This window comes from Myiozetetes cayanensis, unplaced genomic scaffold (genome assembly GCF_022539395.1).
Source record: "Myiozetetes cayanensis isolate MyiCay16 unplaced genomic scaffold, myiCay2020 scf1, whole genome shotgun sequence".
Taxonomy (NCBI): Eukaryota; Metazoa; Chordata; class Aves; order Passeriformes; family Tyrannidae; genus Myiozetetes; species Myiozetetes cayanensis.
Window position 1 is genome coordinate 55,576,623 of NW_026086604.1, and position 26,233 is coordinate 55,602,855.

The 26,233-nt window shown below is 40.2% G+C and overlaps 1 protein-coding gene across 4 annotated transcripts in view; it reads left to right on the plus strand.

Annotated features, from left to right (window-relative positions):
• Positions 1–2,956: 2,956 nt before the first annotated feature.
• Positions 2,957–26,233, plus strand: part of SOCS6 (suppressor of cytokine signaling 6) — a 31,485-nt gene continuing 8,208 nt past the window's right edge. For 2 of the 4 annotated variants that reach the window (XM_050318250.1, XM_050318240.1), the window contains exon 1: positions 2,957–3,491. The gene's annotated coding sequence lies outside the window, so the exon portion shown is untranslated. Of the gene's footprint in view, positions 3,492–3,513; positions 3,614–4,384; positions 4,466–26,233 lie in introns of those variants that run through there. The other 2 variants (XM_050318269.1, XM_050318259.1) reach the window with 2 other exon arrangements.

Sequence of the window (26,233 nt, forward strand, 5' to 3'; positions counted from 1 at the left end):
TTTAGAAGCTCCCACGTGCAAGGACATCAGATATGAAAGATTTAAATTTTTTATTACTGAAACCAAATTTCTTGTTCTCATTTTAAACAAAAGCTAGCAACTGTAAGGCAAGTCTGATAGGTGATACATACAGAGAGAATTAAAACAAGATGTGTGAATGTAGGAACAGCCTAATTTAGTTGAATATGTGTTTTTAAGCCAACAAATTCATCTGAGTGATCCTGCTTCATCTGCCATTCTCTTCACCTGCAATTCAAGATGCAACACCAGTAGCACACTTCTGTGAGTTCAGACTTGGTAACAAATTGTTGGTCTTAGTGGGATATGGCTGTTTGCTGCCACATTTCGATGGGAAAAAGTCTATCCCAAACATGAAGCTATATGCTAAGACTGAGACAAGCAAACAGCACACTGGTAACCTATAGAGAAGAGCGCAACCCTCCATCCTCCTTCCCTTTCCTCTAATACTACTCCAAATAAACAAATTACCTCTTTTATTTGTGTAGGCTGCAATATTCACCTTATAACAGGTTGAACTACATCATCTACTAATCCAGCTGGAAAGTATTGTTTGGTTTTGTTTATTCAGTTTGCATGTCTACCTTGAAAGATCCTGGTTTCTCATAAGCTGCTTAAAACAAACAATCTGAAAATGCTGTTCTTGTGAACTCTTACAGAAAGACATTACACTTTCTAAGTGATAGCAGTGAGAAATAAGGCATCTATTCTACTTTATGTCGTGATTTATTGTTAGGTGAATGAGTGTCGAGATTTTGCTACCTGCGCTACCTTTTGCTATCAAGAGGACTCCAATGAGGACTGGAGCCACTATGAAAAAAAATGAAAGGTGTGTATGGGCAGGAGGAGGGAAGGAGATGGAGAGAAAATGAGCAAGGTCATCAAGTGATGCTAATTTAAGCCATGTTTAACATTATCCCTTGTGAGAAAGTTAAGGTATGGAAGACAAACTGGGGGAAAAAGCTACCAAGTGTTTTGCATTACTTTCCTTCAACCTTCCTGTAAGGTTGTCTATCAGTCCCATTTCTGCAAAAAGCTAAGTTGTTTGGTTGATAAGACTGACAAGGGGCAGTTTCAGACACATGGAAACCTTTAGTCAACACATGGGCTGGAAAACCTCATTTCTTTTAACAGTGTGGGAGGTTGTAGAATAAGATTTCTAAGACTGTTTTGAGAATTTGTCTCACATGTAATATAGACTACTGCAGAAGTTGCCTATGGTAAAAGCTAGCTGAAGGTGGAAAAACATTTTTAGCCCAGTTGGCTTCTTCACATACTGATATTGTCCTGCAACTGCTGCTGAAGACACTGCTTAAGTTACTACTACATATACGTGTCAGGCAAGAATACTGGCTGGATGATGAGAATAATTACTTCAAATACACGTATCCAAAAGAGAAGGAGGCCTGAGAAGAAGGTAAGAACATACACATAAAGAAAAGCTCCTTGTTTGAGGAAATGACTGAACTGCAGAAAAATTAAACCAAAACTTTCCCAGTCAGGGCCATTTTTGCTTACATGGCTCTCTCCTATTCCTCTTTTTGACTAGTTTGCTAAACTCACAACAGTTCATTAGGAAAGAAGGAACTCCCTCTGTTCTTAAAAGAAAAAAAAAAAAGCTAGTCTTTTGTTATTTATTTAATTTTGTTCCTTTCTTTGAACAACACTGCCAACCTAGAAAGTCACTGGTATTTTTCATACTGACAGTATTGGCTTTACAAACAAAAGTTAAAATCCATAATGTTTTAAAAATGATGCCCACGTGAAGCTACTCTTAGCTTTGTTTGTTATACACCACTGATAACATGTAATCATAATTGTAAAACAAATAGTTTTAATAAAAAACACTTAACAAAACCATAAATTGTTCTACATATAAGTGATAAATCCAAACTTTATATTTGAAAAAAAATTAATTTCTTTTTGCAACTCTGATTAGAGTCATCACCTCCTGAAATGGTCCTGGCCTGTCAGAAAGTGAGGCTGATCAGATGAAGAATACAAGCCTTGGCTGAGACTAAAGAAAAGCCTTTAAGTCTTGATAAATGCCTGAGATACAAAAATGTAAATGAAATCAGGACACACTCTGACCTCAAATAACCTTGGTAATTAAACAATTCACTGACCTCAACGCACAAATACCTTTGATCTTGGTAGAAGAATTCAAGCAGAAGTTGCATGAATATTCTCACAGTCTTGAGTTTCAACTGATTCTTTTTAACCTTGAAATCAGTAGTTTCATAACGAGTCATACAAATAACCTCACTGACTGTAGTATGTGACTACATACGTAAGCGAATTATGCATATCTTTGCAACTCAGACACTGGTTTGCATGAGTTATATACCACAAGCAGGAAAGAAAGGTAGTATTTTACTATCTCTACATCAGTCAGCAAATTCGACTTGGGACAACTTTTAAAAGCCATACCGTCCACAGATTTTAATTCTTCACCCCCTGATAGTCGGTTCCGTCAGTCTCACACATCCTATACTAAGAACTGTTTTGTTGCTCTCGACTTAGCATTTTATTTTTAAAAACCGGGCCCGGAGAATAAGCAAGCAAGGCAGCCCGCTTGGCTGAGGTTGCTGCTGCACAGCTGACGTGCCTCAAGTTTAGTGTCACTTTTCTCGCGGAGATAGCTGTGAAGCAAAGTTAAGCACAAAAATAATGCCTGTTCTGGCGCGTCGCTTCCACGCCAAGGAGGTGTAAGGGAAGGTGAAGTGGAAGAGAGCGCAGGGTGAGATAATCTCCCTCCTTCCCTCCCTGCCCAGCGCAGCCTCCGGCGGGGCAGCGGCAAGCCCGGCCCGACAGCCCCGCTGGGGGGCGGAGGGGACCCCTCCGGCCGAGCGCTACCAGCGAGGGGCTGGCCCTCGCCAGAACGAAAAGGGGCGGTAGTTCCCTATGAACTTTATTGATGAGCTGCTGTAGCCCAGGGCGCAGCGGTCACACACACTGGAGCGGGTGGGGGAGCGAGGAAAGGGCCGGGGCTAACAAAGCCCGACCGCCTTCCTCCCTCCTTCCCTGCCAGCGCGGCTCCCGGCCGCCCCCCGCGGGTCTCCCGCGGCCGCCGAGCGGGAACGAGCCCCAGGGCGAGACGCCCGGGGTCGGCGAAAGGAAGGGGCCCGGGCGGTGTGGGCCAGGCGGGCGGCGGCGGGCCGGTGGTGTCCGGCGGGCGGCGGGGGCGGCCAAGGGGACGGAGCGGGGATGCCCCCGGCCCTGCTGCCCCCGCCGGGCCGTGCGCGGGCGCCGCAGCCGTAGCCCAGCCTGCGGCAGGCGGCGGCCATCGCGGGCTCGCCGCCCCCCTGCGCCCCTCGGAGGACGGAGGGGTGGGGGCAGAGGAGGCGGAGGAAGCAGCGGCGGCGCCAGGAACAGGGAGGCGGCGGCACGGCGAGGGAGGGAGCCAGAGCCGAAGCCGGGCCGGGCCCCGCGAAAGCAACAGCAGAGCCAGCTCCTCCTTCTCCTCCTCCTCGGTGAGTGTCGCTCAGCTGCCCCCGGAGGCTGCTCGCCGCCGAGCCCGGGTGCCGGCGCAGGCCGGGCCGAGGTGCCCGGGGAGAGGCCCGCGCCGGGAGCGGGACAGCGCGGCCTCCGCTGGGTGAGCGTCCCCGGGGCAACGGGCCCCGGCTCCCCCGCCCTGCCCTGGCGGCCGCGGGGGGCTGGTGCGGCGCACGGGGAGCCGGAGGATGAGGCTGGCGCGGTTCGCGGCTTGCCCGCCGCCCTCCTCCCGGGCCGCGGCCCCGGCCTCCTCTCCCTTTGTTTGCTCGGCTCCTCGAGCCCGCGGCGGTGCCAGGCCCCGCGGAGGCACCGGGGCCGCGGCGCGGCCTGCAGGGCGGGCGGGAAGCGGCGCCGGGCCCGGGCCGGCGAGGCGCTGCCCGGCTCCCGCCGGGACAGGACGGGGCCCGGCCGGGCTCTCACCGCACCAGTCCCGGCGGGGGCCCCTTGGCTCCCCCGCGCCTCCCCTGGGCCGCTGCCCGAGCGCACCCCGCGCCTGCCGGTGCCATTGTCGGGGGCGGCGGAATTGGGCTGATTTCCCCTCAGCCCGCCTTGGAACCCGCCTTCCGTCTCAGGCTTTTGGGGGGGTCCCCGTCTCCGGGGGCGGGTGTGCGGAGGTGACGATTGGGGCTGCCGGGGCTGGTGCGGCGGCGGAGCAGCCCCGGGTGTGGGGTTGTTGCGAGGTGAGGGTGCGCCAAGGGCCCCCCGGAGGGGCGAGCGAGAGAAAGGCGCCTTTCTGTGACAGGCAGCACTTAAAAACTTGGCTTAAACAAAAAGCAGCGCCAAATCTCCAAACTTTACTCGCTTTCGTTGTTCTTCAAGCTGCTTCTTACACTCTCTTTCCCTAATGATGCCACTTCTTTCAGTAAACAATTGGTCCTGGCCCGTGCCAACCCATTTGCTTAAGAAAAAGCCTTTACAAAACAACAAGAAGTTGATGCTTCTGTGATGTGAGGTATTATGGCTATGTCCTATCTTCTTTTTTCTTTTATTTTCCTGTGTTTTCAAAGTCAGCTTAGTTTGGAACATGATTTTTTGTGGAGTAGGTTACTGAGTTAAAGAAGTTGGTCACAGAATATACTTCAGGCAGGGTAAGTTTCTCTTCCACTTAATAAGTTCTTGTGCCCTTTCACTGTTAGATCCCAGCCCCTCTTTTCTACCTACCAGGAACGTTTATTTACACCATGTCCAGCCTCTTAATATACCTCTAGTTAAAAAATGCCTGCTGTAGGCCTCCTGTCTGAGAGAGCTGCTGCAGAAGCGCTCAAGGAATAAGGCATTTCTGCTCTGGGTGAAAAGATAGCACTAGTTTTGTTTTATGCTAACAACCACATCTTTGGATTTTAGAAAATACAGAAGCTTTGGTGTAGTTATGAAATAAATTACTTAGTGTCACTTAGCTTGGCTGGAAGACTTTAAACCACTGGAAAATGTGTAGGTATTTTTGGAGTCTTCTGCAGTAAGGTGGTAGTCATAACTCACAGTTCTATGTGTAACTTATGAAAGGCAAATTTCAGCTTTTTCAAAATGCTTGTTTTTATGAAGTGTTAAACAGTACTTGAACGGATTCTTCACTTTCTATTTGATATTCCTTGGATTTGTGGCATTGCACTGTGTTTGGAACGGAGCTTTTACTTGAAATAGGTTCATCTGTTGTATGCTATATCAGGCATGTATACCCTATATCCTGAGTTTTGAGATTTAAGTAGATTTTTTTTTAAGTTAAAATGTAATGAAATTAAGCCTTAATACTTAAAAGTATGAATGATAACAGTGTAGTGTAATATGGAGATACCTGCGTTTGCTAAGTGCAGGGCTATGGAGTAGAAAGGGAGAAGCACTGTGTGTGTTGTTTCCAGAGGTTTTGTGAGCATCACTTCATGGCACTGAGTGTATGCAGCATCAGTGTTTGCATGGATTCAGGAGACGTGATGGGTAATTCTAAACTTCATGAAAAATTGACATACTGATATCTGTAAAAGATGCGTATTAACCTCTTTGATCCTAGCTTGTAAAGTTGGTTGGTAACCTTCAGTTAGTCTTGGAGAGGGATGGTTTGAAGAAATGATGGTAACTAGTCTTCATGGTTCTACAAGTAGATAAACAAATCATAGTGAAGTGGTGGAGTGAGACAGTGGACTCTTAACTAAAAGTTCTTCTTATGAAGCAAGTTGATTATTTCTTCTCTTTCTTATGAAATTTTCTGTAGCCATAGAGAAATTTGAACATAAACGTTTGAAAGACTTCATTTGGTAGCCTTGCCCTGAGTTCACTACATATTTGCTATGCTATTGCTGGCAAAACTGAGGCCACAGTCCAGGGCAATCCTTTACTCAAGTACCTTATTTGCCCTGGCTTTACTGCCCTCCTGGGCCTATGGAGCACTATTTTGGTAGTGTTTGGGTACCACAATGTGATAACATAAAGTAGATAGAAAGGAGACTGTTCTCGGCTGGTGTGTGTCTCAGTGTTTTGTCGACAGGGCTTTAATGTGTGTTAGCAACAATTTAGAGGGGATAGCTCGAGCAGTTGTGATGCTCCAAGGAGGAAAATAAGATACAAGTAATATAAAAGTGAATTTAATCTAATTTAGGAATGCAAATACTAAAATGTATTGAGTATAAATTGGATAGGATTTGGACTGAAAAACAGAATGGAGATTTGTTATGAGACTTAACTGTATATTTTGTGCTGCAAAGTAGTAAACTGAAAAGAAATACAAAACTTAGAGTTTCCTCTTTTTTATGTTTTTTATTTTTCAGAAGAGAAATAATTATATCTGTAATGTTCCTTATCCTTATGCTTATTCCAAAATCTGATTTAATTCCATTTTAGTGTAGACTTAGTTTTCTGGAAATAAATACCAATCTTCAAAAAGCAGTGTTATACTTGATCTAAAGGTCCCAACTTCTTACAGCCTTGGTCCCGGTGCCTCCCCATCAATTTGTAGTAGTAGACAAGGAAGTATCCTTTGAAGAAAATTGTTCTTGAAATTTTTTGTTGACAGTTTCAGATTAAAGTCGCATACAGTGGTATGGTTTTTTACAGTGGGTTTTTTGTTACAGTAGGTTTTTCCCCACAGTAGCTGAAGGATCTTAAGCTATTGAAATAAAAACTTGTCACCTACTTCAGCCTCTCCTGGTGATTAAAACCAAAACAAGCTGGCTTTGAATTATTACCCTGAATGAAAATGGAAACCTGACTGTATGTATGTGAAGTGTTGACTGATACGTCACATATATGAAGAAGGGTACACAAACTTTATTCTAGAGTCTCCACAGATTGAATTTGGAAAGGCCACTTGGAGCAGAATTGGGCTTAGTCTACTTATTGTGAGAATTAAAACTTCCAGATCAAAGCATTAGAAATTTATTTCTCCAGTTCCTTAAGCTCACTAAAATAAAAGTTGCTCCTAATATATTCTTTTGCCAGTTTTCATGGTCTCCTGACTCCTGCTTTTGTCATGTACAGGCATGCAAACAATAAGCATCTGCAACTCCAGACAATTTCAGAAAGCTTTGAGGTATATGACTTTGCAAATCTGACTGCTTTCATTAGTCTGTAATGTGGATTTAAGGACCTACCTTTACATATTTTTATTTTTTAAAAGATTAATTAAATTATTATCTCTCATTAAATATTCTTCTGGAAAATATTAAGATAAAATACTTTGGAAATTATTGGTCCTTTTCTGTGCCCTTAACTGTTCACATAACACTTTGAGGAACTCAGCTGGCTTCATTTATGACGAGGACGTAAGCCACATGTTACCTTAAAAATTCTTCCTTGGTTGCTACATCACCAAAAAAACTATGCAAGTTAAATATAAGTCTTTATTTGATTAACATGGATGTAGAGACATTGGCTGACTTGTTCTACCTCTGACTTTATTGAAGGAATTAAAAAAAAAAATCTTCTCGCTTGTAGGTAATGCCAACCTAAGGATGCTGTATATTGCCATTTCTGTCCAGGTGTTGCTCCTCTAACATTGTTTCTTTTTGTGTATGTATAGGGCATATAGAAAGCCTCTCGTGCTCTGTCTTCTGTGAAACATTATTTTTGTAATCTACCAAGTGCAATAGGTTGGCAGTTTAAAAAATTCTCAGGTTTGTAAAGTGTGTGGGTTTTTGTTATCAACACCAAATAATCATACTGTAAACTGCTGTAAAATAGTTTTGGATGAGAACCATTTTCTCTGGCAGTGGAGGTATAAATAATGGATGTTAGTGATTTTTTACAGAGTTCATTAAATGTTTGGTAGTTAAAAATGTAAGCAATAAAAATGAACCTATGCATATTGTTAAGTAAACCATACAGATATGTGGTATTTTTCTTTGTTTCTCAGTGCAGTGTATAATCAGCAACTGTCTTTGTATCATATATATGATACTGAACTGTAAGAGGACTTGTATAAGGTTTTCATGGTCTTGAGTTAATGTGGTGAATGCAGCTGGCAGATAAATTGATTGATTAATTTTAGCATTTGAGATTGCAGACTTAATAACTTTGGTATTTTTGCTCAAGGATATTTCGTATTGCTTAAAACAGTACATTGAGTTCTACTCTAGATGACAAAATTGTTGGAAATGAGGTTCCAGTCAGGCTTGGTTTTACAGTGTGAAATCTCTTGTTTTTCTTCAGTAGTTTTATTCTTAATTAGTCTTGACGTTCTCTGGTAAATGTGCTAAAACAGTAGTTTTGTAGGAGTCTTGAGTAGGTGATTGTTTTTCCTTTTCCAAAGCAGTCTGCATTCCTCAAATATGTTGAGAACATAATAGTAGGCTATTCCAAATGTTTCTGAAGCATGTTTGGTCCCAAGATGTCTCCAATACTGTGGTAAAGCTTGCTTTCTCTCTTTGTTCCTTCTGATTTAGGGAATCCTGTCTCCCTGGCTTTGCCTTAGTAAGTGCTACAGGACTGGGCAGTTGCAAGCTGTAATGTTGACTATGTTTTTGGCATCCGTAATGGGTTTTAATACCCTTGGAATTCCTTTGGATTGGTAATCAGGTATCAGATTAAGAGTTTTGATAAAATAGAGAAACAGAGATGAATGGCATCAGAGTAAAGGTTTTTGATTACAGAAGGTGTGCCTTTGAGAATGAGATATATGGAAGCTATACTCCAAAAACAGGGTAGGCAGCTTTTCAGATTGATGTTCTTTCAGGAGCTGGTGGGAACTAGGTGAGTGAGGAATTCTCTCTGTATTCAATGAACAGAAGCTGTTTGTGCAGGAATACTGGTTTGGGTGAAACCTGCACTGGGGAAGATTTCCAAGCTGGAATTTTGGTCAGCCTGAGGAGACTGACTCCAGAATAGTTGGTTTGTGTTTTCAGAGGTAGGAGTCACTAGTTATGTGTAAGAGCTTAAATCTGAGTCGGTGTAGGGTAAGTGCCTGGTGGCTTTTTATGTTCCTTTCCCTCCCTGTTCTCTCTTCAGTGGAAAGCAGAGGCCAAAGCAGTGCTGATCTAGTGCACTCTGAAACATTGACTTTTCTCCTCTTTTTGGCTTTTAAAAGGAAGAGAGCTGCTGGTTAGTAGTAAGTAATGCTGGGAAGTAATAAAGTATTAGCCATAGGCCTTTGGCGTGATTTTGTGCAAAAAATATGGTTACTTGGGAAAATACTTACGTATAAATATAAATACTCTGCAGTCCCTTACTGCACGGATCAAAGAGAATCTATACTGACCAATGGCACTAGCTTTAACTGCAGTGTAATCCAGTGATGGTGAGAAGAAGACAGTGAAGGGATCAGTACTGACTCAGATGCCCTGTGTGTTACAAAAATTAGTGCTTTTGGAATCTGCAGTGTTTTAAATACTGTTTGACAGAGAAAAAAAGGAACAGAATTGCTATGTATCAGCGTTGAAAAGTATGCATCTATTCTCTCTATTCCATTTTTTTATTGAACTGGGCTAATACTTTTTTTTCCATTTTATTTATAGTTTGTGTTTAAATTTATATCAGAGAGAACAGGAGAAAAAAGTTGATGTTCGTGTACATGACTCTTTTTTTTCATGCTTGAACTTTGAAGCTTAGCTAGCTTTTGCAGCCGGGCTTCTATACTCCTGGCTCTGCAGAAATTTGACCTTGCTCTGGAGATAGTGATCTTAAGGGCTCTGAGTTTGTGTAAATTTCATAGAGCACATTACTTCATAGAGACAGTGAAAATTTTATCTTTGATCCTGAGTATGAGAATTTATACACCAATGTGAAGTTGCTCAGTGTAAGGCCCAATTTTTTTATGTCCAAGCTAAACATAACGTACAATGAACAGTCCCGTTGAGTTAAATGTCTGCTTACAATTAATCTTTGTTGTGTTAGGACTGAATATTAGCAAAATCAGATTTTTTGGGCTAAGTGGAAAATGTGGAACATTATTTAAAAAAAACACCCGCCACAGAAGAACCTTGGACCCAAACATCTTCCCGTGTGCATCAGGACAAAACAGTGTCTGTCTAAAAACTTTAATAAAAATATTCTCCATCAGATTTGCTTGTTGGGGTAGTGAGTCGTTTCTGTCTGCAGGTGATTAGAGCGTAGGTGTAGGAGGAAAAAAAGAACTTCCCGATCTTAATCATGAATAATTAAGAGTCTCTCTCATTTTGACCCAAAATGAGAAAATTTGCATGTAGAGCGAGCTTTGTTAGAACTGGTATAGTCCTGTAAAAAGGTTTTTATTCTGACAAGTCAGGACTTCATGAAGAAGATGGCTAAGCAGCTTTGCCAGGGCAGTCAAAATTCTGTTCCCACTCTGGTCAGCGTCTGAGTTGTGCAGTGTTATTGTATGTGCCTTCTTAAAAGCAGTCCTTGGACTTAAAAGAACTGTGAATTTACAAATCTGTTAAATATTTCACCTTCTGTTTTAGGGGAAACAAAATGTTAAAGTAAATTCTGTGAGATTAGGAGATAATATTCTCTCTACAGGTGTCAAATACCCTGTGTATTTGACAGTACTTTGAGCACAGTTTTGTCTTCTTTCCCATATATGGATAGACTCTAAACCATAAAGAAGATAATTAATTTACTCTGTTCTTATTAGGCCTCCCACCAGTGAAAATGGGAAGGGACATATTTTAAATAAGCTGTTTTTTACATTCTCACTTTCCAAAATGCAGAACTTGAATTACTCTTTGCAGTGGGTCTTAAGACCTTGGAGGGGCAGCCAGGCTGAACATGTGAGGGTCAGTGGACACACAGGAGGTGGGACTTATGCTTGACTGATCCAGGTTCTGCTGCTGGAGCATGTTCGGGGAGACTGCTTAATTACAGAGGTACTCAATGAGGAAGAAGATTTCCCCTTGGCCACCCACCTAACTTAAGATCGCCCAATCCTTAAACAAGGAGAGGGACGTTCATTTCCCGCCCCTCCGCCTCCTGCCCTCTGGTTCGTTGTGTTGTACTGGCGTGTCTGCAAAATAAACCTTACTTTCTGTTTCACTGATTGGATCTCTTTTCCTGACCCTGAGAGACTGATCTTCTGTAGCTGATACTGGTTGACAACCTCAGTTGAATTGTATCTTGTTAAATAGCATAGATGTTCCAGAATAGAAATGAGGTACAACAATGTAAGGGTGAGTTCCTTACGCTTGTTGTATTAAATGCTCTTTTGCCTTTAAAATGGATTCCCAAGTGTGTTCGAGTGAAGTAATGGTTGTCACTGTTATTTATTTGGAACCATGTAATAGGTGGGCATTGGGCCTCACATCCATGTGATGGACTAAATGTATCTGCAATGAAATACAAAATTAAATGTAAAAGTATGTAGCTAAAAATTCCCTTGTCATTTGCTTGTACAGGTTTCACAGACTGCAAGCAGTACAAGCTGCATTTCCCAGTGATGTAAAATATAGGATGTAACAGCTTGTTAGGTAGAGCCCTCATTTAGAATGTAAGATAGCCAAGGTAATTTTCCTCTTCTTTCTATATGGACTACCTTGAACACCAGCCTTTTGACTGCTCTGTGAAAAGTTTTCTAGTCCTTCTTTTAAAGCTGTTCTGTAGAAGATTAGCAGAGCTGAAAAAGGATGGGCTGGATAGAGAAGGTATGTTTTTCTCATCCCAGTGGAGGAAGCAACTGCCTTGTCAAGGGAAAACCTGAGACTGACTTTCTTGCCCAATTCATCCTGCATCTGAAACTGTTGCTGCACAGTAGTGTGTCTTAAGAATAAATGAGAATCTCCATTTCACAGTGTCTTGGACCACTGTCCAAGTAATGAGAATTTGTTGCTTGATTTCCATTGGTGCAAGCTCCTTATATCCAGAGGGGTACTTTGATCATTCTTCCACTTCTCATGATGTCCATAAAAAGAAGTGGTTGTCACTGAATTTTGTGTGGAATCGCTCTGTGAGGTGGTGATGGACAGTTTTAGAACCTGCCTGAGGAGGCAGGTAAAGGTGTTAACCACGAGGTTAACCACTGATACTGTTCTTTTAACACTAAGTACTTCTGCTTTTATATGCAAAAAATAAGGCTAAGGGCTACTGAGAAGCTGTTAATTAAAAAAAAAAAAAGTCCCTCTGAAATTCTGGTACTTCCTGGATTAAACTGTTCCTGGTATGTGAAGGGAGAAGGGTTCTGATGGAAAAAAGTTTAAGGTACTCATGTTTGTGAGTTTTAAGGAATCTGTTCTAGTATACCCAAAGTACTTGTAGCTCCTGTTGAGTTTTAGAGGGATTGCTTATGTTTGGGTACTAAAAAAATGACCTTAACTTGGACAAAAGTCAGATCTTTTATCTCTGTTGTAGGTAAGATAGTTGTAATTCTGACCTTTGCAGTTTGTCAGAATGTACTTTGCTTTCAATTGTATTTTTAGAAAGCAGGCCATCAACCTCAGATCTGTTCTGTTGCAAGGAAAATGTGATAGGGGTTGTGAGAATACTTTGTGCCTTGCTAGAGACACCAGTTTAGCCAACTCAGAGTTTGTGTCATACAGAGCTTAAACTCTGGGCCTTGGCCTCTTTGTTAGTCTGAATTTACTTTGCAGGTCATACTTTACATATTGGTTTAGAAGTAACCTTGAAGGGTCTTTGTCTGTATGTTTTTGTTTTTTTTTTTTTTTACCTTCCTCCATAACTTTGGTGTTTTGCTTTTATTTTTTTCTGCATATTTTTAACTTCTTTAGATATATATCACTGTGGGTCTTCTGCTCCTCATCCTGCTACCTCAGACATCTTTGTACTGTAACATGGATTATTCATTCATTTACTGCTTTGAGAGACAAAACATTTGGGCTGAAAGGACTTTGTAAAATATCTGCTGAATTGTGAAGTTTTAAAGAAATTCAGGAAGCTGAATCGTGACTCAGTAGAGGACAGTGATAAGAGGGTATGCTGAAGGGTTGGGTATGTCTCAACAGAATGATGAAACCCAAGGTCTTGTGTTTGACTTACTTCTCCATTGTCAGCAAACTCCTGCAAGGGACTGAAAGCTTTAACTCTTGCAGCACGTGGCAATTTGTTGCTGCAGTCAGCTACTGGAGCTGTGCTTGTTGTCTTGGCATCACAGAGAGATGGCGGAGATTTCAGATTTAAGTATGTAGTTATTTACCCAAAACCCCAACAGGTCACCCCCCTACCCATCACTCCACTTTATGAAAATTCAGAATTTAGGTTTCAGAATTAAATGACCTTAATTTCACCTGATGGTGCATATTATTCAGCTTATTTATGCATCTAAAAAAGTGGAAATTAAGGTCTATGTGTTCTGACTCATGGAGTGTTGAATAGAGCATTGAGTGCCTGTGCACTAACATTTAAGTGTCCGACATAGAGACAGCAAAAATTTCCTTAATTAAGCCAATAATTCTTTCTGGAATTTCGAGTTTGATTGGTATACTATAAGTAAGTGGTATGACCATACATTTTAAAAGATGTTGGAGAGTAGAATTAATGTAAACATTTTTGTCCCATATGTGAGACAAGAAAGATAATTGCTCAGGCAACTCTTCTGGCTTTTCTCAACTCCTTTGTTCTTAGGCTTTGAAACTAAATGAAATTGTCTACTATGTTTCCCATATAAATGGTTCAGATAAAGGTTATAAAATTATTTTTCTCAGTATGCTGTTCAAGAGGGAAAACACAAGAGATTTTACTTACTGAGAGAAGTTGTATGATTATTTTAGTGATAATGTTTTAAATTTTGTGGGAAGTAAAATTGTTTGTAGAACTTACTGATCACCTAAGGAATAAAGACTCTCCAATTTTAATTAACATGATACATAAAAAATGTTTTTGCTAGTGATTTCTTACTGTAGTGATATAAAAAGTATTTCCTAAGCCTTTCTCTCTTAACTGTTAAATAGAAATTAAGAAAAAGTCACAGTAATAAACCACTTTTGCTTCTAATGACATGGGTGGTATTTTGAAGATTGGAGGTAAACATTTTTATGTTGCAATGAAACAGTTTTGTAAAAAGTGTCTCTCTCAGAAGTGGTTTCATGCCACTTTCTTCCTTTGTTTTCGAAATACTTTTGAGTTCCAGAGGAAGCTTTTCCTGAATTTAGAAATGTCCTTGGATTTTTTATGTATAAGAATATAAGAATTTCTGCCGTGTCTGCTCCCTTAGTTGGAACACTATCTTCTTATTTGATAAAATGTAAAGAGGCTGCAGGTCATACAGACGGAACCTTGCATGGTTGAGCTTTGTTTCTATAGGAAGTGATGCTGAAACAAACAATAGTCTCTGGATGTGACTTTAACTCTGAACTTTTGAGAAGTGACTAGGGAACTTGATTTCTTGACTAGTAGCCTGTACTTTATATGAGACACTATATTGCATTATTTCTTCTAGTTGTTGTTATTTCAGGGATTAGAATAACCTTGATTGACTAAATGTAATTACTATTTAAATATGGCCAATGCCTTTTCATCCCAGAACTTTCATATTTCACTCAATGTCTATTTCTGTGTTCAATGAATTATACTGAATGGGTACACATACTTTCAAATTATGTGTGCTTTTGTAGTACAATTGGTTATCACTTTGAAAAAATGTTACTGTCTTAAGTAAAAAAAAGTATGAATGAAATGAATGAAAGAAATCTATGAGAATTTCACAAAGTTACTTTTCTTTTACAATGCACACCTGAATAATATTGCTTGTTGGTCTTTGTATTCTGTCAGAATTTTCCACTGTTAGAAATTAAAGGTACGAACTGATTTAATGTACATAGAAAAGCAAAGCCACAGAGGTAGAAGTCTGCAGGTTTGAAACTTGGAAATCTTTAGATTGTATGGCAACCAAAGGCCTTGATATAAGCCAAGTATTATGAAGTATTGACATTAAATCTTTTTGTGGGGTCTGGAGGAGAATTGAGGGATCTTTGTGGCATCCATGTAGCAAATATATTGTATTTGTCTTTGATAATTTAGTGAAGAAAGTCCCAAAACAGAGGTCAGTCCCTTCTTCTCTGTGATTCTAAGGACTGCCCTTTATTAACTGATTCTTCCTCCTCAGCATGCTTGGAGATTTCTCGCCATGGGTGAACTCTGTACAGATGTTGTGGGAGATATCTTTCCACTTTTATTTTGCTTTAATCAAGACACTGTGCTCTTGACCTTCAGACCATAAATGGGTTCATTTAATCCTTCCATTTGTGTAGAGGGTTAACTGCATTATAAAGGATTGCTGCATCTTAGCTTAAATTAAGAGTGTTATCTTCTAATGAAAGAGAGCTTTTATTCTTATTGAAAATGGCATGGTGAAAGTGGTAGAGGTGATAGCTGCAAAAACATCAGAGATCCTAGTTGGTCATACAAGTTTAAAGGGTCATTCATCTCCGGTCAGAAACTATGCCAGAGGAGGTTACTTTGAAGCCACAGGTGCAGGCAGGGTCAGTCATGAGATCCAAGGCAGAATGATAGTACAAGGAAGTGTAAGACTGCAGTGTAGTGCTATTTGTTCAGGCCTTCTAAGGAAGCTGAAAAATAGGAAAATGAATCTTCCTTCAATCACAGGTTCTCCAGTTGTAGTGATGATTGTGCTTGATATGGCAGAAAAACGGAATCCTCTTTTTCTATATAGTGAATTTTCAAACCGGTCTCTATTTCAAAAACTTGTTTTAGCTGCTTTCATTTCAGCCTGTGTACTTGTTAGACAAGTGTCTGCCGAATATATTTGTCTTTTAGATTTTAACAATATTTTTTTCGTTGCTAGTGGAATATTTTAGATTAACTAAATTTGGATTATTGCTTGAAGAGTTTAATTACTAGGGTTTTGAGGTATCTGTACAAGGTTTGGTTTTGTTTTGTTTTCCTTTTTGGTTATTTTGAAAATAATCATATTACCCTGAGATAATTTTTGCAGTTATTTTTCTTTATATCTTTAATGCCAGGTGAATGTTATTTATGGGAATAACGGGCAATTTACACATGGTTTTGCTTGTCTGTTAGATAAACATAATGTAAGTGGGAAGGTGACCAGTTTACCACTTGCTGGTCAAGATACCTGTTCTACAAACGTGGGCTATGAAGCCACCTGTTGGCTAGATAGTGTGACTAGTGAGGTGTTTAAAATAAAAATCAGGTTTAAGGTGGGTTTTTTGTTTGTTTGTTTGGTTGGTTGGTTGGTTGGTTTGTTTTTTTTCTTTTCCTGTGAATGTGTCTTTATAGCTCTCCTGATACTTTTTTTTTTTTTTTTTTTTCTCATTTTTGCTCAAGAGAAGAGTATCCCATGTTGCACCTAGAGAAAAGCATAAGTATCAGCCGTGCTTGCTTGGTGCTAAAGCTACTTCATCTGCCTTCATTTTCATGTCAGGTAACTGGGACAGGCAGAAGCAAACATGATGACTATAGCAAATTAACAACTCATAATTCAGGGAGACTGGCAGTATTCAAAAATTAGTAGGATAGTAACATGTGGTGATGCTGTGTAAAGCTATAATTTTCAGCAGAAATATGAATCACAGAATGACAGAATATTCTGATTTGGAAGGGGCCCATAAGGGTCATCAAAGTCCAAACTCCTGGCCCTGCACAGAACACCCCAAGAATCAGACCATGTGCCTGAAAGTGTTTTCCAAATGCTTCTTGAACTCTGTCAGGCTTGGTGCTGTGACCACTTCCCTGGGGAGCCTGTTCCAGTGCCCAAGCACCCTCTGGGTAAAGAACCTTTTTCTAATATCCAACCTAAACCTCTCCTGACACAACTTCAAACCATTCCCTTGAGTCCTTGTCACTGGTCACCACAGAGAAGAGATCAGCGCCTACCCCTCCTTTTTTCCCTCAAGAGGAAGTTGTAGACTGCAGTGAGGTCTCTCCTGATTTTCCTCTTCTCCAGGCTGAACAGAAAAAGTGACGTCATCTGCTCCTCATACAACTTCCACTCAAGGTCCTTCACTGTCTTCATCGCCCTCCTTTGGATGCTTTCAAATAGCTTTATATCCTTCTTATGTTAAGGCACCCAAAACTGCACACAGTATTCGAGGTGAGGCCGCACCAGCTCAGAACAGAGAGGGACAATCCCCTCCCTTGACTGGCTGGTGATGCTTTGCCTGATGCCCCCCAGGACACGGTTGGCCCTCCTGGCTGCCAGGGCACTGCTGACTCAGATTCAAGTTGCCATCAACCAGGACCCTCAGGTCCCTTTCTGTGGCACTGCTTTCTAGCATCTTGTTTCCCAACCTCTACACACAACCAGGGTTTCCCCATCCCAGGTGCAGAATCCTACCCTTTCCCCTGTTAACCTTCATAGGGTTGGTGATTGCCCAGTCCTCGGAGTCAACAGCTCTTCCCAGTTTTTTGTCATCTGCAAACTAAGTATCCCTTCGAGTCCTATGTCTAGGTCATTTATGAAGATGTTGAAGAACAGAGGGCCCAAGATGGAGCCCTGTGGAACCCCACTAGTGACAGGTTGCCAGTCTGATGTTACCCCATTCACTGTCACCCTCTGTGCTTGACCCATGAGCCAATTGCTCACCTACCACATGATGTGTTTATCCAGCTGTGTGCTGGACATTTTGTCCAGAACAAAACTATGAGAGACAGCATCAAAAGCTTTGCTGAAATAATAAAAAAAAAATACATCAGCTGGCATCCCTTGATCAGCTAGGTGGGTTACCTTGTCATAAAAGGAAATCAGGTTATACAAGCAGGACTTTCACCCCATGAAGCTGTGCTTGACTTAGGAGTGCATCGTCCTTCAGGTGTTTTTCAATACCTCACAGAATAATCATGCCCACAGTAGTACCATATGGTACAAGGCTTCTCTTTCTGTTACTTTTCCTCTTTCCCTTCAGAGTGTCTTCCCTTTTTTTTCTGACATTTTTTTTCCCCTGGAAACAAACATGTAATGCAGCATGTACACGTGTTAATGGAGTGGTGTATTTCTGTACTGCCTGTTTGGTACGTGCCCCGTGTACTGTGCAGTTGATCAGTGACAGAGGTTTGGCCTGAGACATTGAATATCTGTTCTGATGTGGGAAAGATCATTCATGGTACCTGTTTTATTTCCCCTCATCAAAATATCTCTTGGCAGCAGTCCCTTTTCATGTTTTAAAATTGCACGCAGTGAACAGTGTCTCTCTGCCTGCTGTAGAAGTACTAGCCTGAACTTGGAAAGTGAAACCAAAATCAATATAAGTCAACGTGAAGTGGTAATTTTTAGCTGTTGCATGTCTGACGAGTGTTTTCTTTCCTTTTTTCGGGAAGGGCTGGAAAACTCTTTCTCACAATTATATTAGTTAGTCACTAATATTAAAAGTGGTCAGATTATTGCTGACCACAAAAATCACTTTGAGAAAATGCTCTGCTTTGTTATTTCTGTCTTTCTGGTGTATGCATTGAATGAATGGACAGCATTTTTAAACTTATGCTTTGAAATGCATCGGCATTCACAAACAGAGCTGCATTCAGAATGGGGTTTTAGTACCTGCATCCATACAATTAGATGGGTTATGTTCTTTTCAACACGTGTTTCGGGATTTAGACATTTGTACATAAGTCTTTACAGAAAGAAGCACAGAAATGCAATTTTTTTTTTGTTTTAACTGAGTGTCTTTTCTATTCTTTCTTTCATTTTAACTATATTAATTTCAAATGCTTTTCTTGTTCTCAAATACGGAGGCACAGAATCTGTTTATTGCCAAAGGCAGTTTATTATTGTAAACTGTGCACTGGTTTCTACAAATAGCTTTACACAAATCTTAGAGCAAAAATGTTTTAAAATTTATTCCTTCTTACAGAACGTGAGGTTGGTCCGTATTACTAAGTGAATGATAGTTTGTAGAGCATTGTAGTTTTACAACTTTTCAGACTCCTAACATAACTTTGTTACGGTTTAAGAGCATTGCATAAATATCTTGGATAAGCATAAAATCTCCCTGTTATCGTGCTGAGGGTACCACTGTACCTGACAACAGAGAAGAAACATTTTGATGTATCCACCTTCCATCAGGATGGAGAAAGGGGATGGACCCTTACTCAGAATGAAATTCTCATATAAATCACCTCCCAGAAAGTCTAATCTTTGCTTATGGAACTAAATTTTTGCTGACAGACAGCCTGTTGCAAGGCTGGTTGCTGCAGTCTTGCAAAATAGTAGAAAATGAAAACAGACTGACTGAGCATTATTCTCATTCTTCATCTGCTTCTGCACAGCTGTGTGAACACTGTAAGCGAAGGTTTATTTGCACTCAATCGATGTGTTTCACTGCAATGAAACACACGCACACATCAGGTTTCTTTAGTGACTTCTCTCAGCTGATTCATCAAAAATGTTCCACTTTTATCTTTTTCAGTGGCTTACATCGATCTTCTGGATTGTTTTCGTTTGCTCCTTTTCTCCTCGCTGTTAGTTCATCAGGGTGTTAGAGCCAAATTGTAGCTTTCTTTTTCCTGGTATATTTTCAGCATGCTTGAAAAAATGTGTTAGTAGTATACTTAATTATCATATGTCTGCTTAAAAGAAAGTGATTAAAAATGGTACTTGTGCCTGTCTCTTAGTAAGTGTATTAAAAGTACAGTCTACTTGGTTACCTGTTTGGTTGTTGATTCCTAGTTTGTGAGAGATATAGCAGGAATGGCTGAAGTGGTTGCTGGCTGTCATCCACCCAGCTACCCTGGAGTTTCCTACTTCAGCAGCAGCTCTGGTATCGTGATGCTGTACGTGTTCTTGAGCCAATACCAACTGGTGCTGACTTCAGTTTAACACACCCCAGGCTAGGGTGTCTGTGATAGCTCGGAAGAAGGCATGCATCCCAGTCATTCATCCTTGGGTAGGGGAGATGTAACCTTGGCTGAGGTCTGTTAGTATTAGTAACTGGTTTTAGCTATTGTAGTGATGAAATTATTGTAGTTACAAGATTGTATATACACATATGAACCATAACAGAGATGCCATTTAACACTCTTAGTTACTCCCCAGAGGAAAACTACCAATCAGATAGAAATATTCTGTCCTGCAACCAAATATGGGAAAGAAGAACAGGACTTACTGCAAGCAGCCATGGATCAAGTAGTGTTCAAAGGAAAAAAGAAAAAAAAAATCAGGGAAATCCAGATGTTAAGGAGAATCCTTTTTCAACAGCAGGCCAGAGACAAGCAGTCAAGGTGTTTGGACTTTTTTGGTGGTTCTGTTCCTGGTTTTGCATACATTCAATTCCACTAATGGTGGTGAAGAACTTTGTGTCAAGTTTTTATTATTTTACCTCTTTTCCTACATATTTCCAAAGGTGTACTTTGCTTATTCTCTGCTAAAGATTGCTAATAGTGATTAGGGTTACTCTGTACTGTGTTAAAACATTAGTGCCCATGGACTGTTTTCTCTTTGAGCTTTGTAAAAGGAGGAAAAAAAAAATAGGATAAATGATATGACTAACTGACATGCTGTTGATTGGTTTGTTTGTTTTAAATTGTAATCTCTGTAAAACCTGTTAAGTTATATTTGCCTCTGGAGAAGCTGACCATACTTGTCTCAGTTGTTCAAATCTTAGATGGTAGAAATTTAAATTTGTGGTGAGTCACATCTACTCTGTGTTCAGGTCTTTGATTAGTTAGCTTAAAAATAGGAGTCTTTAAGTACTCTTGATATAAGTATAATGTACTATCAGATGAGCTTCTCATCTTGTTCCAGTTTTATGGGAAGGTGTACATCGGAGTTTCTCACTCACTAGAAAAGGAGGTGTGCAAGTCAGAAGGGCTTTTATAAAATTTGCAATCATATTAGGACAGTGTTCATCCATTAGTAATCAAGCCACTAGTAAAACAATCTACCTTTTTTATTTTCAAGGTATAAGAGTATGCAATGGAATTTAGATTGCTTCATTTAAAGAGTCTTACTGAAAAGCAATGCAACGTAGGAATTTACTTGAAGCTCAGGGAAGGGAAAAATCTCACCATCTTCAGTATGATAATGGCATGTATAGTGAAAAAGCCAAAAGCTGCCCTGTAGTGTGTATGTTCTATCAGAAACTGATGGTGTTTGAAATAGATATTGAATCTCTCTTTACACATAAAATGAGTATTTTATGTGTAGTTTTTGTACTTTCATAGACTGAAACTGAAAATACATAGAAGGAAATAATTCAGTATTTTCTGTACTGGATTGAAGACAACTCTAGTAATACAGACTTCAGTATTGAAGTAAAGTTGATGGGAACAGGTATAGAGAACAACTTCTTAGTAATTCACATTAATAATTATATGAACTTTGGAGAACATTTAGACACTTAAGAATTTCCAAAGTATATCACTTGAAATCTGTATTACTTAAGATGCTGTTTTTGACATGTTCTTCCAAAGAATGCATGAATATATTTCAGTGGGAATTTGGGGGCAGCAGGAGAATGACACCTCATACTTCTGCAGATAATTAGACTAGGCTTCATTATGTGATTGCAATGAGAATCTGATGCTTGTCATGCCTGGGAATGCAGAAACTTTTTTGTTTTCAAGATATTTTTAGTTGTTTTCTTAATAATTATATTAAAATATAATAAATTGAAGTTGTAAATTATGTAAGTTTTATGATGATTCAGTATAAGAGTAAAGATTATATATTTCTGTGGGACAAGCAGACTTTTTGGGAATGATGCATCTGTGGGTTCAAAAAAATCAAGTTCAATGCTCAATTGTTTCACTTTTTGGAAATAAGTAAACAGATTAACATTTATTTTAGGAAAGTTATCTGAAATAGCATTGATTAAAAGTTTCAAGTAATTTTTGTGATGGTATTTTTATTAAACATTTTAAGTACAATTTTTTTGTTCAGCCAAGAGCCGTATTTTGCTGTATGTTTCCAGTATGACGTTTTCTGTCACAACTCTGATTTATTTCTATAGTAGTGCATTTTGGCAGCACTTTTTATAGCACTTGTCTCAGGAAATGAGTGTGCCTAACTTAAAAATGTGAAAAAGTTAAGAAATTAATAAAGACCCTATAAATATAGTGAAACTTTTTTGGTGTACTTTTGTGAACGCTGTTTCGAGGTATGTGATTACAGTCTGCTGAAACTGTTTTGTAACATCAAAGTACTCTGAAGTGTTGGAATGTTCAAATTAGATTTGCAGAAACTGATTTTTATATATTTTTCTTTCAAAAAAAACCCTTTCATAATTTTTCATATATCAGTGCTGGCCACCATAATAATTAATATATGATTGCATGGCCTGCTCTTCAGATTTCTGAGAAGCAACCTGTAAAGTCAAGTCTTAGCCTTAATTATCTTCATTAGTAATTTCACATTTGTATGTAATTAATAAATGTTGTTCTTCTTTAAAATGAGGTGTGCAAATTTAGTTTTCATTATTTTTGTATGCGCAAAGGGAGCATGGAGTTTGTGGGGTAGTAATTTGGTAGTTTTTGTCCAGAGGCCTGTATTTTGTTGACCTACATAATATTAAAAATTCCAAGATGCAGACTTTCTTATGAAAGGTCATAAGGAAGGCTCTCATTCTGCCTTGTTATTCTGTTTGTTAAGATCTCATTTTCTTTCTGGATTTGGTTAATCTTCCATTTTCAGTGTGTGTGTTCTAGGTGTTTCTGTATACATAGCCACCAGGCTTTGGGAGTACATGGGCATAGTTCAGTCTGTTTATAGTGGCAAATGCCTGCCAGAAAAATTTTTAGAGGTGTCGCTTGTTAGGCTGTCTAAATTCACTGTACAGCAGATGGCACTGGAAGAGCACATCAGTAGGAGACTTCAGTGATGCCGTAATTTGTGCAAAATACTAGTGTAGCTGTTGCTATGCTGAGCATTGTGAAGAAGTTGCATAGTTCATTTCAGTGTATTCCAGGAAGGGGTGCATGCTGGGCTCTTTGGCTTCAGCTCTTTTATATGTAGACTGTGGAAAATTCTATACTTGCAAGTTTAAGAGTGTATCATCTATTGATAAATGTTTATACAACATTTTTAAACACATTGATATGCAATGCAGAATTACTCGGTATGTGCAAAGAAAGGAGAGTATCTAGGTCAGTTTGGGTATTTGATTTCAGGATGTATTTATTTTCTCCTGTCTTGGATAAAATATATGTAGGAAGTATCACAGAGTGTATCTTGTATGGAAGATTTGTTTAGAGACTTGCTCTCATCAGTGGGTGTGTTCAGTTCACTTTGGAGAGCTTTGGCCAGGACTGTCACTCACTAGGTTTTTATCATCTTCTCATATGTGAATGAACTAGACTCTGGATAGATGCATGTTGTTTATGTGCTTTATATTTGAGCATCAAAACTTTCTTATATCCTCATATGGAATTTTCAAGGGTACGAGTCACGTGTATCATAGAATATACTGAGTTGGAAGGGACCCATCAAGATCAACAAGTCCAACTCCTGGCCCTACACAGGACATCCCAAGAATCACACCATTGACCAGCTGGTGATGCTTTGCCTCATGTCCCCCAGGACACAATTGGCCCTTCTGGCTGCCAGGGCACTGCTGACTCGTATTCAACTTGCCATTGACCAGGATCCCCAGGTCTCTTTCTGCAGTGCTGGTCTCCAGCCTCTCAGTCCCTGATCTATACACACAACCAGGGTTGCCCATTTCAGGTACAGAATCCAGCACTTTCCCTTGTTCATAGGGTTGGTGATTGCCCATCTCTCCAATTTATCAAGGTCTCTGCAAGGACTGTCTGCCCTTGAGGGAGTCAACAGATTTAGTGTAGTCAGCAAACTTATTTAGTATCCCTTCGAGTCCTGTGTCCAAGTCATTTATGAAGATGTTGAAGAGCACTGAGCCGAGGATGGAGCCCTGTGGAACCCCACTAGTGACAGGTTACCAGTCTGATGTAACCCTGTTCACTGTAAGTATTTGTGCTCAGCCTGTGAGCCAGTTGCTCACCCATCACATAGCATTTTGTCCAACATTTTGGCAGGCAGTATCAAAACCTTTGCTGAAGTCCAAGAAGGTTATATCTATTGTCTTTCCTAAATCAGCTAGGGAGATTACCCTGAAGTAGAAGAAAATCAGGTTTTACAAGCAGGACTTTCCTCTCACGAAGCCATACTGGCTGTGACCAATGACTGTGTTGTCTTCTAGGTATTTTTCAGTACCTCCCAGAATAATCTTCTGCATGATTTTGCCAGGCACTGAAGTGAGACTGACAGAGCTGTAGTTTCTGAGGTCCTCCTTCTTTCCCTTCTTGAAAATTGAGGCAACATTTGCCACCTTCCAGTCAACTGGGACCTGTCTGGATTCCCAAAATTGCTCAAAAATCATCAAGAGAGGTTTTGCGATGACATCGTCTAGTAAATTGAGAATTCTTGGATGAATCCCATCAGGCCACATGGATTTGTAGGGATCCAGCTGAAGGAGCAGATTGCACGAAATTTCAGGGTTGACTGTGAGTTGATCAGTCTTGCAGTCATGGTCCTCGAGCTCAGGGCACTGAGACCCCCTTGGTCCATCATTCGTGTTGAAGACAGAGGCAAAGAAAGCATTAAACACCTCTACCTTGTCTGTGTCCCTGTTTGGGAAGTGACCATCCTCACCCTGTAACAAGCCAATGATATTTCTATACTGCTTGTTCCCATTCATCTATTTGAAAAAACTCTTTTCATTGTCCCCCATATTTCTGGCCAGCTGCAAATCCAGCTGAGCTTTGGCTGCATGAATTTTATCCCTGCAGTGGCAAGCAGAATCTCTGTATTCTTCTCATATCACCTGACCTTGCTTCCACTGGGCATATGACTTCCATTTTTGCCTTATTTCCAAGAAAAGATTGCATGCTCCTGTGCCCTTAGGGGTTGATGTTTAAAAACTGCAAAGACCTGCAAAAACATTTTCCTGAGGGACTTTACTTACTAGTTCCCTGAGCAGCCTGAAGTCTGCTGTCCTCATGTCCAGAGCTGAGGTTTTGCTGGTACTTTTTCTCCTGTCAGCAGAAATTTTGAACTCGATCACTTTGTGGTTGCTTTGGCCAACATGACCACCAATCACCACTTTGCTCAGAAGATCCTCTCTGTTGACGAGCAGCAGATCAAGAGGGTCATCTTTCTGAGTTGGCTGTATTAGGAACTGTTCCATAAAGTTGTCATCCAGGTTTTTAAGGAATCATTTGGCCCAGGTTGTGCCAGCTGTGTGATGCTTCCAGTTGATTTCTGGCTAGTTGAAGTCCCTCACAGGGACAAGAGCAGTTGGCTTGGAAGTGTCCCATTTGGACAGTTGTGCATTTTTTTTTATAAAGATATTGGCTACTAAGGTAGGCTGACAGGCGTAAAACACTTTTTTGCTCAAACAGGCTCAGTAGTTGCTTTCTAAGTAAAACGTTTTGACTGATCTGGATGCTGCCTTAGAGACTGATCTGTTGGGATTATTTTTAGATACTGGATTTTCATTTGTAAAAAACCTCCATTTTGATATGGAAAGACCAACATGTGATAAAAACCTTTTCTTTCAAGTGACTGGTTTAATCTTTTAGTTGTGGAAAAGTTGAAGGCTGAAACAATGTTTCTTCAGCCAAATTTTAGGTAACTAATTGTTTTGAAACATACCAATGACAAAAGATGTGGGAATCATATGGTTTGGGGCATCTTCGTTCCCTAGTCAGCAATGTGATAATGCTCTTTTAATTTCTCCCTCGCTTAGAAGGCAGATTTTACTTTTTTGTGCTCCGTTGGCTTTTGGGGGGGGGGGGTGGTTTTTTTGGTTTTTTTAGAGTTAGGAATTGCCAACAGTATGCTGTTGTTTCCACAGTGATAAGGGAACATTTCTGGAAAAGTGGAAATAGTGTCAGCTTGTGAGTGTCAGAAGCAGTTGGAGAACATTGTGGATTTCACAGGTGGAGCTAATGTGAGGGTTCCCAGGCTTCTGGTACTACATACACAAAAGCACAGTTCAACTTCTCAAATGAACCAACACTCTGTCAGTTTAGGAGCAGTATAGAATCCTGAAGTTGTAGTTTTCACTCATTTTATAGGTTCATTTACTTACCTGTGATGAAAAGAGTACTATAAATTGGTAAGATGGCAAAATTCAAATGTTTTAGGAATAGAAGGTCAGCAAGACATTTTGAGTCTCCTCTTAACTGACACATAACTCTCCCTTTATCTGTACTTGTAGGAAAGTAAAGGTAGTATTTTAACCTTTGAAAAGTCATACCCATATCTCATTATCTACTTCAAATTAAGTGGAATATGTTATCTTAGGGTTTCATGACTCTTGGTACAACAGGCATAATGTTAAAAGTGGAAAATAATCTGAACATCTGGTAAAATACTGGTTGGGTTTTTTTAAGGTTTTAATATTTTATAGCAAGAAATTGGTTCTTAGTCTTTTGTTTGTTC